The sequence below is a fragment of the Cupressus sempervirens genome, chromosome 3 (genome assembly GCF_028749045.1).
Source record: "Cupressus sempervirens isolate cs-2001-9-10 chromosome 3, ASM2874904v1, whole genome shotgun sequence".
Classification (NCBI taxonomy): Eukaryota; Viridiplantae; Streptophyta; class Pinopsida; order Cupressales; family Cupressaceae; genus Cupressus; species Cupressus sempervirens.
In genome coordinates this window covers 1019905024-1019918212 of record NC_143120.1, presented here as the reverse complement: position 1 = coordinate 1019918212, position 13189 = coordinate 1019905024, and positions in this window count along the sequence as shown.

Here is a 13189-nt window from a genome sequence, read left to right as displayed (position 1 = left end):
GTGGCACATGTGGAAACTAAAAAGCCCTCTCAAGAAGACAAGGCACTCATCCCATTCCCATCCTTAGTCTATACAAGCACTCAAGGCATGGGTGGATCAAATATCTCTAACTTATCTTTTTTAGTGTGTTTCCCCCATAAATTTTAATTACTAGATTATCACTTATTACATAACTTGCATTAGGTTACCCTGGTACTGGCCACTTTGGGCCCCGAACCCCTAAGCAAGCCACTCCCATAGTCATGTACCTAGACAACCTCTCCTAAGCACATAAATCCATAGTTGTGTCCCATACCACAACACTCATAAAGATCAAACTCAGATCCTTAACAGGCAACTTGATAATAAGATGGTTCTCCCATCCAAGAACACATAAAAGCTCCCCAAAATAAACCTCATAAATGTAATCTCCAATATGAAGCACAATATCCATTGTTTCTTAACAAGCAACCAAAAGCTATCTCAAAGTAATACTGATCGAAGACTCCAAAATGGTTGAGTCAAAACATATCACAATATGACATCATAAATCAACATTTCAGTCCCATCATGGCGACTGAAAAGTAACCCAAGGACAACTGATCGATGACTCAAAAATGGTTAAGTCAAGTGTCTCAAATACACATAACTCAGCTTCACTCAAGAAGACTGATGAGCAATAACAATCAGTAAATACAAACATCTCATAGAACATTCTATCACATAACCATGGTTGGGTTTAGAAAGATCGAGACCAAATAAGATCAACATGTCATCACATCTCATAAACCTCTGAGCCTTTCGTAACAACCTAAGACTGGTCAATAATCTAGTCAACCCAAACCCAAAATAGATAGCATAGAGAAAACACAATGCAGACACATGTTTTGGTTTACTAAAATCACATAGTTGAATAATGTGTGGAGTTTCTATTTTTGTTTACCAGTATACTTCAAGTGTATAGGATTTATCATTTGTCCTACATGTCAACCCGTTTGTTCCCCGATAGCATTATCCTTCTATTAATTAAAAATAATATTCTAAGGATAACTTAAGGGTAACTACTTACTCATTAAATCATTCGCTTTATTTTGCTAAGATCAATGTTACTAATTGAATAACTCTTCCTTAATGTTACTTCAACTTCTCAACATAATCAACGATCATTATTCGTTAAACTATAAGAAAGCCAGTTATCAATCTTTGAATAAGAAGATTATAACTTTATTAAAATGATCAATTAAATCAATCAATTAACATAGGTACACAATCCATGACCTTTTTAACATTCTAATAGTTCTCAATTAAATATTACTAAGTATCACTATTAAAATATCTAAGGTCATTATTCAAGTCATTAGAATAAGACTTATCAACTTCGATATAAATATTTTACAATCTTGTTAAAAGAATTATATCAATTAAATCTCTATTACATAACATAATTATTAATTAAATATAATTAACTCTAATTAATTGATTTAATTAATAATTACACAACCATATCAACAACCCAATGAATAATCAGTTAACTAATAACTAAAAATAGTTTGTACGTAAAAAGTCAACTACAACCCAATGCACAAATAATCATATTCACAGTTCAATAATAATAACTTGTTAATATTTAATAACAAGCTATATTGGAAATCTTATTAATAATTCTATAATAACCAAATTCGCCACCCCATTAATACTTTAATAATAACAAGTTATAATAAAAACCCCAATATTAATATCCTCAAATAGTTTTCCCCTATGTATGTTGATTTAAAAATTCAATTAATTAATACTCCTCTAAATTATTAACCAATTCAAATTGATTAATATCATTTACAGAACTTCAATCATTAACTTTAATCAGGTTAATTAATAACTATTTAAACCATTATACCATTATTTATTAATAGTTTGTTAGACCCAACAAACATTAATAAATAATAAACTCATCAAGACTATAAATAATCGATCTAGAGAATCTCTCCATAAACTTCATTAGTTAATATTTAACTAACCTTTAAGGTATATCAATAATTTATAATGTAATAATCAATATAATATTAATTCAAATCGTAGCTATGTTATAACAATGTTATAATGTAACAATGACTTCTTGTCAATTTAATTAAATCTTAATCCAACATCATTAAAGTCCCTTAATTTAAAATCATCCTCATTAAACAACTATTATTAACGTAATATAAAATTACCACCTCTTAATTATTTAATATTAAAAGTCAACCATAATCCAATTCTCTAATATTTTACTATAATCAAAGAATATTCTCTTAATATCTAATTTAAATTCTCCAAAAATAGTCAGCGATAAGTAACCATCTAACATTTAAATCATTAAAATAATGCTCTAGAATTTTAATAAATTCATCTTGACTCTATTAAATCAATTTTACATTAATCTCAACACTTGAATTAAACAACTTTTCCATTAACTAATCTTAAATAAATCATATTAATTAAGTTGGTTAATAACGTACATAGTTTCGCAATCCATGCCCCCCCTTATCATTACAATATTTCTTAATTAAATATTTTTAAATCATTATAATAATTATTTATTATAAATAACATATATACATATATATATACTTATATACATACATACATATATATATACATACATATATAAATATATATATATTTATAAACATTTTTTATAATAATAATAACATTACAAATCGAATGCAAAAATCATGTTTTTCACAATGCACATATCATATTATACATATTACCCCACGGTACGCAGGAACCCTGCAGTCGCAAGGCCTGCGATGTCAGCGGGTACCAAGTACCCCTACCATTGCAGTACCTGCGACGGTGGTACACTGCTATGACAGTGGTATGGGGGCGCGGGTTTCATCCCCCCCACCCCCCGCTTTTATATATACTTTTTTTTTCTAAAACATTTTTAACAAATGTTCGGCCATTATGCGATTTGCAATTTTTTTAATAACGTTTTTTTTAATAAAACGTTTCTATCATATGCAATTTTGGGTTTTTGAATATATATAAATTCGAATATTATAAGCAGCATTTGATCAATATACATATATATATATATATATATATATATATATATGTATGTATGTATGTATGTATGTATGTATGTATGTATGTATGTGTGTGTGTGTGTGTGAATCTGCATATGTGTATATATATATATATATATATATATATATATATATATATATATATATATATATATATATATATATATATATATATATGTATATATGTATATATGTATATATATACATGTACATACACATATATATGTATATATGTATACATATATATACATGTATATATATATACATGTACATACACATATATATGTATATATGTATACATATATATACATGTATATATATATATATGTATATATGTATACATGTATATATGTATACATATATATATATGTATATATATACATATATATATATATATATATATATATATGTATATATGTATACATGTATATATGTATACATATATATATATATACATGTATATATATGTATATATATACATATATATTTGTATATATACATGTATATATATATATGTATGTTTATATATATATACATGTATATATAGATATATATATACATGTATATATAGATATATATATACATTTATATATATATATATATGCAAAACATATATGCTTTAAAGGAAAACATTTACTAATAATGCCTTCTAACATAAACATAATTTTAAAATAAATAGGCCTTTTAATTTTATAATTTAGGATTTCTCTCTATAATGATCATTCTTCAGATTTGCCTAATTGATCCTTCTAATAGATTTGTCCATAGGCATGTGAAAATATAATTTGATAGAAAGATTACATCTAACCATTCAAATTTCATCTAAAATTTTTATTCTAATTTCAAATCTTGTCTATCTAATTTCACAATATAAATTTGAACCCAAACCCGATTCAGATCTAATTTCTTCTTAAATTGAAGCTAGGGTTTTCTATTATTTTCTTCTAAATTCCAATTCAAATTGCAGATTCAATCACATATAATAGACACGAAGAAGATAGAAAGAGAAAGAGTGCAAATAGAATAAGTGAAAATCACGAGTGCACTTGGACACTGATGCTAATATGCCATGCCTCAAAAGTCCTTAGAAAAATCCCTTCCTTCTCCAACATTCGCAATTCCTCCAAGATCCAAGCCAACCGAAATTTTCAGGTGACTAAAAGTGCTTGAAAAAGCATAGGAGCATGTAGAAACATATGAGCATGTAGAAGCATATGAGCATGTAGAAGCATATGAGCTTCTCAAATGCATGTAAGCTTTGAAGCTTGTCTAAACACACTAGGAGAGCCTCTATTTAAAGGCCTCTAAGATGCATCTAGAATGTGTCTAGAAACAACTAGAAGATAAGTATGACAACTAAGCATGAGTCTTCTCCAACCTTCTAGATGAGTCATAAGGTTGTAGACACCATGTGCTCAAATAATATGCTAACTCCTAAGTGTAGACAACTTGTGCAAACTTAGAGTGCAAACTCCTGTGTTGTCTACATGACAACTCCCGAGAATTTGCCAACTCCTATGTGAGCAAATATTAAAATAATGCACATTAGTTAATATAATATTTACTTTACTCTTTTCAATTTATTTATTATTTATTTTTAAATCTCATGCACTAAATTTAATAACTCCACTTATTTTATCTTAATATATTTATATTTTAATCACATGAAATCTAGAATCTTTTAATAATTTTAATATATTTTCCACTTTTTAATTTCATTTTCGAAACTTAATTGCTAAAATATTTATTAACTTTAATAATAATATTATTTAGTCATTTATTTAAAAATGAACTCTAAATATATTACTATTAAATAAATATTATCACATTTCAAATTTCAAATTATAACTTTTATCTTCAAATTTAATTATTTTATTTAATTAATTTTCCAATTAATTAAATAAAATAAATATTAAAATATGATATTAATTTTCCATTAAATTAAACCATTAATTAAATCTTTTAATTAGGCTTGATTAATAGAAAACACTCCAAAGACTCACAAGGTAAAATATGAAAATCCATCATAGCCAAAATACATACAAAATCAAACCAAGGGTTAATATCACGAATTACATCATCCGACGTATTCGGAGGGTACTCAACTCAAATACTTGTCCTAATTTCCAATTACGAAAAATGGCTTAAAGGGTTGGGATTTGGACTTGAGAATTTATCTCCCCTCTCTTACCATTGAGATAATGTGATAGGGTACGCTCATCCTGGCAATTCAGGAAAGTCGATACCCGGTACCTGCAACCTGCATAAAAACTATGCAGGTACAAGCACAATATTTACTAAACTAAACAGGCAATGGCAGGAAGTGGTGCATTGTGTAGATCCTGACTAGTAGCTGACTACAACTCCCTTCCTTAACCACATTAGACATGCCATACATAAGAGCAAACACGCACACCATTCACATGCAAGTATGGGGTAAGTATCCATAAGAAAACACATATAATAATAAACCATCTAACTAATCATTTTCAATAACTGAAATCACTTAAATAATCATCATATATACTTGAAATGTAGAGTCTAAGAAATCTCAACACATATTAACTGAATCCATAACATAATATCTGAAAGTCTCAAAACAATGCTACTAACCATCAACATAAAACTAGCCTTAAAAGAGCTTGACAAAAATGTGTCCTAGGGGCAGGCACTACAACATACACCTACATGATTTAACTATATACTAACCTATGGGAAACATAATTCCATCACTTATTTTAGTCTTTGTTAGCTTCTCTCTTTGTATGATGCAATGCAATAAATAATAGCTAACACCTTCTACATTTTCAGATTCTATAATGACTACAACAACATTGCCTACACAAAAGTATATGTCTATAAATTCCATGTGTCATGCACATGAGTATATATATATATATATATCATCATAGTTTTTCTCGTCAAACTCATTCATATTGATAATATCTAGTGGCACCAAAGCCTTTTCACCCACATATCCACATTCTTGATTAATGCAACCATCATAGTTTCATCAATGCAATCAGGACAAAAACATGAGTATTCTCTTGTGTATAATGACCCCACATTACTATCTATACTCATATCTAAATGCAATGATTGTGTCTTTTCTACCCTCTTGCATGTGTGTATTGATCTTCTATCAACACTTGAATGTAAGGACCATACATACATATAAAAAATCAGTTTTAAAAATGTGTGTACCATAATTTAGTTATGACATAATGTATTAAGTATAAAATTGATTCAATTATAATATTTGAAAATTAATTTATACTTGATACCTCCCAAAACACTCTAAATGGTATGAATCACTCTGATTGTGATGGCGTGTTATTTGTATTTGTTAGAACTGAAAAATGTGTTTTGCACCACTCAACCACATCATGAGCATTATTAATGCAATATTCTTTATAGTCCATTTCATACTTTCTTAAAGAATGTTTGATACAAGCTCCTGCACCATCATGCTCACCCTTTCCTTGTCCACTATCGAAAAAACTCCAAATGTGTGGTATATTAAGGTATTGTTGATATCTACATAATCTATAAAATGGTCTAGCTAATTTAAATTATATTGCACATCCATCTAACCATACAAAATGTTTTTCCATTTTTATGGCTTTGTTTTTCAAATAATCAAAAAATGTCTTAAAACAATGTTCCACAAAATGTGTGTCATGTTCTTTGTCATCACTAAAGTAAAAGTGATACTCTTTTTCAATGACTTTTGCTTGATTTATACTTTCCACACCATCCAAATCAATTTGTGTGTGTCGATAAGACACTTGAACTATATGTTGGAATTATAATAGGAAAGGTAAACTTTTTTCTTTTTCTTTTTTTTTTTTTCGGGGGGGGGGGGGGGGGGGGTGTTTCAATAGTTTACACTAGGACCCATAAAAACTTTCACCACACATCCATCTCATACATTTAGCAAGTAAACTGAAATACCATGTAAAGCATGTAAACATTCACACATTTAACACTAGATATGATTACACAAAAACCCTCCAATGAGAAGGTAAAACTGGGGTGGGGATGACACCCACAAATTTTCACTACTACAACAATAAAGTGTATCCAATGAAGGCTACAATGTTTTTACCATGAAACATGATCTACGTTGTGAAAGGTCTATCCTGTTAAAGGTTTACAAAGACTGTTAAGTCTTACCCTGTTAGAGGATTTCAACACCCTGTTAAAAGTGTGCTTGATTAAAGGACTTTAACTCAAAATTAAGTAAGCACCCTATAAAAGGATTTCAATACAGCCTATTAGGACTACTCTGTTAAGAGATTTTGATAGAAATCACCAGTTAAAATGTCTCAACATTGATCCTGAGGTTAGCACTTGATTTCTTGATGACAGATCACCTCTAAACTGATGTATTCTTGATCCTCCTTGATCAAATGTCTCTTTGTTATATCCTTTTCCTTTCCTCTGTTCTACTCTAACTGATTCCGCAATATAGTCTTACTTCATAACTCAGTCACCATGAATGCTATGTTTGTGCATGCAAATTTCTCACTTTGCTCCTTCAACAACTTACTCACACTCTTCATCTCATAGATAGTTTAGGGTTTGTCCTCCTTAAAAAGACTTTAGCGGCTTAGGGTTAGTTATGAATCCACGACTATGATTCATCCACTTTTCTTCGTAAACCTTCCCCTTTTCTAATTAGCTACATGTAATTACATTGGGAATCCAACTTAAGATTCATCCTTGTCTCCAAATATCATAATTCATCCTTAAGTCAACTGAAAAATGGTTTACATAGTTGTTTGTGCCTTAACAAACAAATATGTCAAAACTATGTCACTCAGCATCTAAAGTCTCTGATGCTTAGCATATATTTTTTTCTATGTTGTGACATAACATCTGTACCGCTTGACATCCATTGTTTACTTGACTCATGTGTTACTCAACATACACTATCTACTTGACACTTTGAGTGACTCAGCACGTGAATGGCTTGACACTCAATATGCACTGTAATGTATACATGTTTTGCTCGACATGTACTACTTGTTTGGCATGAACTAAGTAAATAACTTAAGTGTGTTGACACTCACTTTTAAAACTAATCTAAGATCAATAATCTCCTCCTTTGACATGAGTGCCAAAAAACACTTGAGTTTACATTAATATCCTTAATCTCATGAGCATAACATATTTCTAACTCAACTTATGTACAAAACTTCAAAATTGAAATTTTTTGTAACAACTTAGATACCTTAAAAATTTGATAACTCCCCCTAATTTGATAGATCTATTCTATATTCAATATTTTGTACTCATGCTGATTAAATGTGTCTTAACTAATACACTTACATCTAATACTTCTTGTATTTTGATGCTTGTGATGCTTGCTTAGCTTAGTCTTTTCTCTAGCCATTTTCATATTCTTATCGTTATTTCTTATTATCCTTATATCTCCTCCAAAATTATCTGATTTTTCTCTCTCCCTTTGGCATATTCTCCCCCTTTATTCTATCTCTCCTTTACCTTACTTGATACTCTCTCCCCCTTTTTGACACTTATGTCAATGGGCTATACACTTATAGTGTGTTTGTCTAGAAAATATTTATGGACATCTAGGATTATCTTGAGAGTGGCATCCCAGTTTTCACATGCAACATCCAAAGACTTGATTTTGATAGCAAGCTTGGAAACAAGGTGGACTAGGCCATCTAATGTTGAAAGATTAGGGTCTTTATTCAATAAAGTTTTAGCATAACCTAGTCCCTTGTGAAAAATTCCATATGGGGGGTTAAAGTTGTCTGAATGCTAATCAATTTGGCCCTTATGTTGGCCTCATCTACTATCAAAGTAGCTAATTGACTTTGGGTTTGTAGCAGTTTTCTAAAGTGCTTTTCACTCTAAGCAAGTGTCATTGGTAGTTGTGCACTTGATGAACTTATTTGACTTTCCAAGCTCAAAATGTGACTTCTATTTTCTTGTGTGAAGAGAGTTGGATTACACAATTTTGTGTACAATGAGAAGATATTCTCAAGTACCTTCTTCACATCCTCAACCTTAGCTTCCAATGCAACTTTTGTTAGTGCTATCTCACCTGATATCTTTTTATTCACTTTGCTCTGAGATTTCTTTTTTGACCATTCTAATAATTTTTCATTTGTGTCTAGGTCGGCATCACTTACCTTTTCCACTATGTTTTTAAGTTGTTTAATGAGTGGCTTGGTCTCATCTAGAGTTAGTAGACTAAATTCATCTAAAAAGTTGTCTTTAATATCCTGTAGTGCCTACTTCTGCCTGTGCACCCTTCTAAGCATTTCTTGATGCTTCTTCCTTGTTAGGGCTTATTGGAGTATGCCCCTTTGTTCTATAGTCATTGTATCATAATCATACTTTAGTAGAAAAATTTCTTCATCAAGGCTCACATCTCCACATTGGATTACTTCCTCTACCTTTGATGTACTTGGGTTGGACATTGAGATCTGCAATGGAGTTGCATCTGTGCTTGGCTTCTAAAGAGTTTGAGTGGAAGGAGTGTCAGATGATGTTAAGGTTACCAAGGCTTGTATAGTTTCTTGCTCCTTCATTCTAGGTGTTAGCTTTATCTCTTCAAGCTTGCCCTTGACTTCCACAATGACTTGTAATTCACCTTGATCTTGTGTTATCAGTGCAGATAAGTCTATCTGACCTGTTTCTTGTTGTTCTTTAGTAGTGACTTGTGTTTCCATTATATCTTTTATAATCGTATCAACCTTTTCTAATGTAGCTTTAGGTACTTTTTCCAAAGGTTGTACCTAAGTGACTTTGTAGGTGGTTCTTGTGTATTCACCTTTTCCCTTGTTGTATTAGTCACAATCTTCTGCAATTCTTCCATACTCACCAATATAGGATTGTCACGTAGTTTTGCCTGTGGTGTGGACCGATCTAGTATCTTCTTATGATCTTCTTCTGAAAGGGGATTGATGTTTACAGCTATATCACTACAAACATCCTTAACAGTTATTTTTTTAGTATTCTCATTTGTTTCATGTTAAGGGCTAACACTAGGCAATTGTGTGTCTTGCACACTCTATTCTTCTTGCTACTTTGGCTCGGCTATTGTCTTGCCATTTGTATGCATTTTAGTTCCTCCCTCAATGGTGTCATCATGATCATCTTCTTCATCACCATCCTTTACCTCTATGGGATCTTCCTCACCTTCCTTCACTATAGTTAACCCATATGTAAGCGTCCACATCTGAGTGCTCTTCTTAACTACATCCTCAATGTTATTTTGCAAAATGCTAAAGGCTTTGTATTTAGGTACAAACCTAACTGAATATTTCTTCATAGTTGTTGTGGTTTCACAACACATGCCCCATTTCACCTAGAAATGGGGACCCCCTACTTTATTTTTTGGCTTTCCAAAGCCCTAATCTGGGGTTTGAGTCTTTCTTTACTATTTCTGGTCAAATCTAGCTCTTGGTTTGAAAATCCAAAGTCTGGATTTCATCGTCAAAGAGTATAAATCTATTTTGCAAAGAAAAAAAGCCCACCAGTACACCTAATTAGGTGCACTAGTTTGCCAAAAACACATTAAAACACTTGCAAAAGGTAAGTGCATAGTTGTGCAGTTGCACACCCCCAACTATTGCATAGGAAGCCTGGGTCTATAAAATGCAAGGCCCCCCTCTCTCCTTTCATCTTTCATTTGTGCATCTTCCACTTTGAACTCTGCAACTCTGTGCCTATCCTGGTGCACATCATGCCTCTACACTAAGAAAAAAACACATCAAGAAACAACTAAAAAGGTGCACATCAACACACCTACTTGGGTGCACTGATGTGCACCTATTTTTCTTTGAAAACATAATAAAAACTTACAAAAATAATTAAATTCCTAATTGGGTGCGTAGTAGCGCACCTAACCAGGTGCATTATTGCACACTTTTCTTTTAAGCAAAACTCCTTAAAACATAAACCTTTTTGCAAAAAATGAGTATAGGGCATGCATCAACACACCCCATGAGGTGTGCACCACATTTGTAAATGGAGGGAGGTGCACCAAGTGCACCCATTAGGTGCACTAGGTGCGCCTTTTCTTTGTTTCTCTTTGCATTTGAGGTTTAAAAATACGTTTTTTCATTTTTCTCGGAGGGTCTTGGTTTTTAGGTTTCATTCATGTCAAGTACTAGGGTTTCATTACTTAATCTTCCTTAAACTCCAAAACTAATGGATGTCATTTTTGTGCAAATTCAATGGCTTCTTCATCATCCTCCCTTGTGGAAAAGATGGTTCCAAAGCCCATAGTGTTCAAGTCTGGGGGTGTTCTGACTAAGTTAGGATTTCAAGATGAATACTCAAATATCCTGGATATTGAGTTAGGACACACAAATTTGGGCACATTATGGGCATTGTGCAGTAAACCAATAGAAAGATTTATGATGGTTTTTGCATTGATCAAATCTGGACTAGTTAATGCAGTATCACACCCAATTTTAGTGCAATCCTTAGAATTGGTCATGACAGTAGAAAATAAATATGCTCTTGAGGAAAGGGTCAGGAAAAGCATAATTGGAGAGATCATCTTGGATCTCTAACCTAATAATATAGAGAAGGTTTTCTATCTACCAAGGGCAGATCAATTTATCAGATTAAACTACCACCAAGTAGAGAGATGGTATAGGGAACATGTGGAGGAAACCTCTAAAATCATACAATCATCATACCTCATTAAGAAGACTCCTCTAGGGTGGAAGGTAGGAAAAGTGGATATGACATGAGCATACATGAAGGAAGACATTGGATATTCAATCATATTATTGAGTAAAGTCATGGGTTTTCTAGCATTGGGGCATTTGAACATTTGGATGGTGCATTTTATCGAGAACATCAAGATGACAAAGATGCCACTTGACTGGGCCTCCATTCTCAGTGAGAACTTGGGTGAGCAGCTGATGGTGGTGAAGAATAATAGAAAATTTTACATAACATCATACTTGGTGTACTTGTTAGCTACAAGGGCAACAGATTATCCAGGGCTCTATAAGAAGGGTAGCATGCAGGATACAAATGCATGGCCTTACATTGTATACCCTTAGCTAGTAAAGAAGAAGTTTTCAGAGAAAATCAAGAAATATAGGATTTTAAATGATGCTTTCATATTTGCAATATTCTAGTTTATAGAAGGGGATTATGCAAAGAGGATGTCAGTGGAGGTAGCTACAAAGACATTAGAAGTCGAAGCTTACTATATCCAGTTCTGAACATTTACATATTTGAGGGTAGTAGGTACAACTCTCAACCCTAATAAGCTCTCAAGGTATCCCAATGGTAGACTTATTCTCCTAAAGATATCTCAACAATTCTTGTCTACATATGATAGAGTTATAAAGAAACACAAAATATGTTGGATGTGGCCTATGACTATAGGACCTTTCAGGGTGGATCAAATGCAAGATATTCCATCTTTTGAGTGTAAATGGGATCAGTATCCCTTGGATGAGTATAATTCCCCTCGGCCCTATTTTGATAACATCAAGAGAGTGCAATACTTAGCAGGTAAAACATTTCAGCTTTAAGATGCCCTTGAAGATCACTGGATGAATGCAACAGATGACTATGATGTCCGCATAAGGGAATATTGTAGGATGACTCTACATCTAGCATATAGTACTTTGAAGATCAGGATTCCATTGAAGATTGTACAACAAGATACAGAAGATCTTCTTGATTGATTGTTTAATAGGGATAATATTGGTGATAGACCTGTAATGAATGTTGAGATTGATAAAGAAGAGAACTCGAACATTAATCACAAGGCAAGTCACATCATCAAATTGACGAATGATTGGATCAAGAGACCTTTAAAACTTGATCCAATCCCTAAAATATTGATCTTCCATGCTCAAGCCTACCTAGCTAAAGGTCGAGGAGCAAAGGTCATAGTGCCTACATTTACGGCCCAATCACCAATGAGACCAAAAATAGTGCACCAACTTGATAGGCCAGTTGGATATTATAGGGCTCAGAAAGGCAAAGGTAAAGGAAAGAGAAAGAGGACTTCTCCTTAGTAATCTGAGCTAGAAGAGCAGGCAACCTAAGAACCTCCATAGATAGGAGAAGAAGATGTGCAAGGATTAGAAAATGTTGAAGTTGCACAAGCTCAAAATGATCCTCAAGTG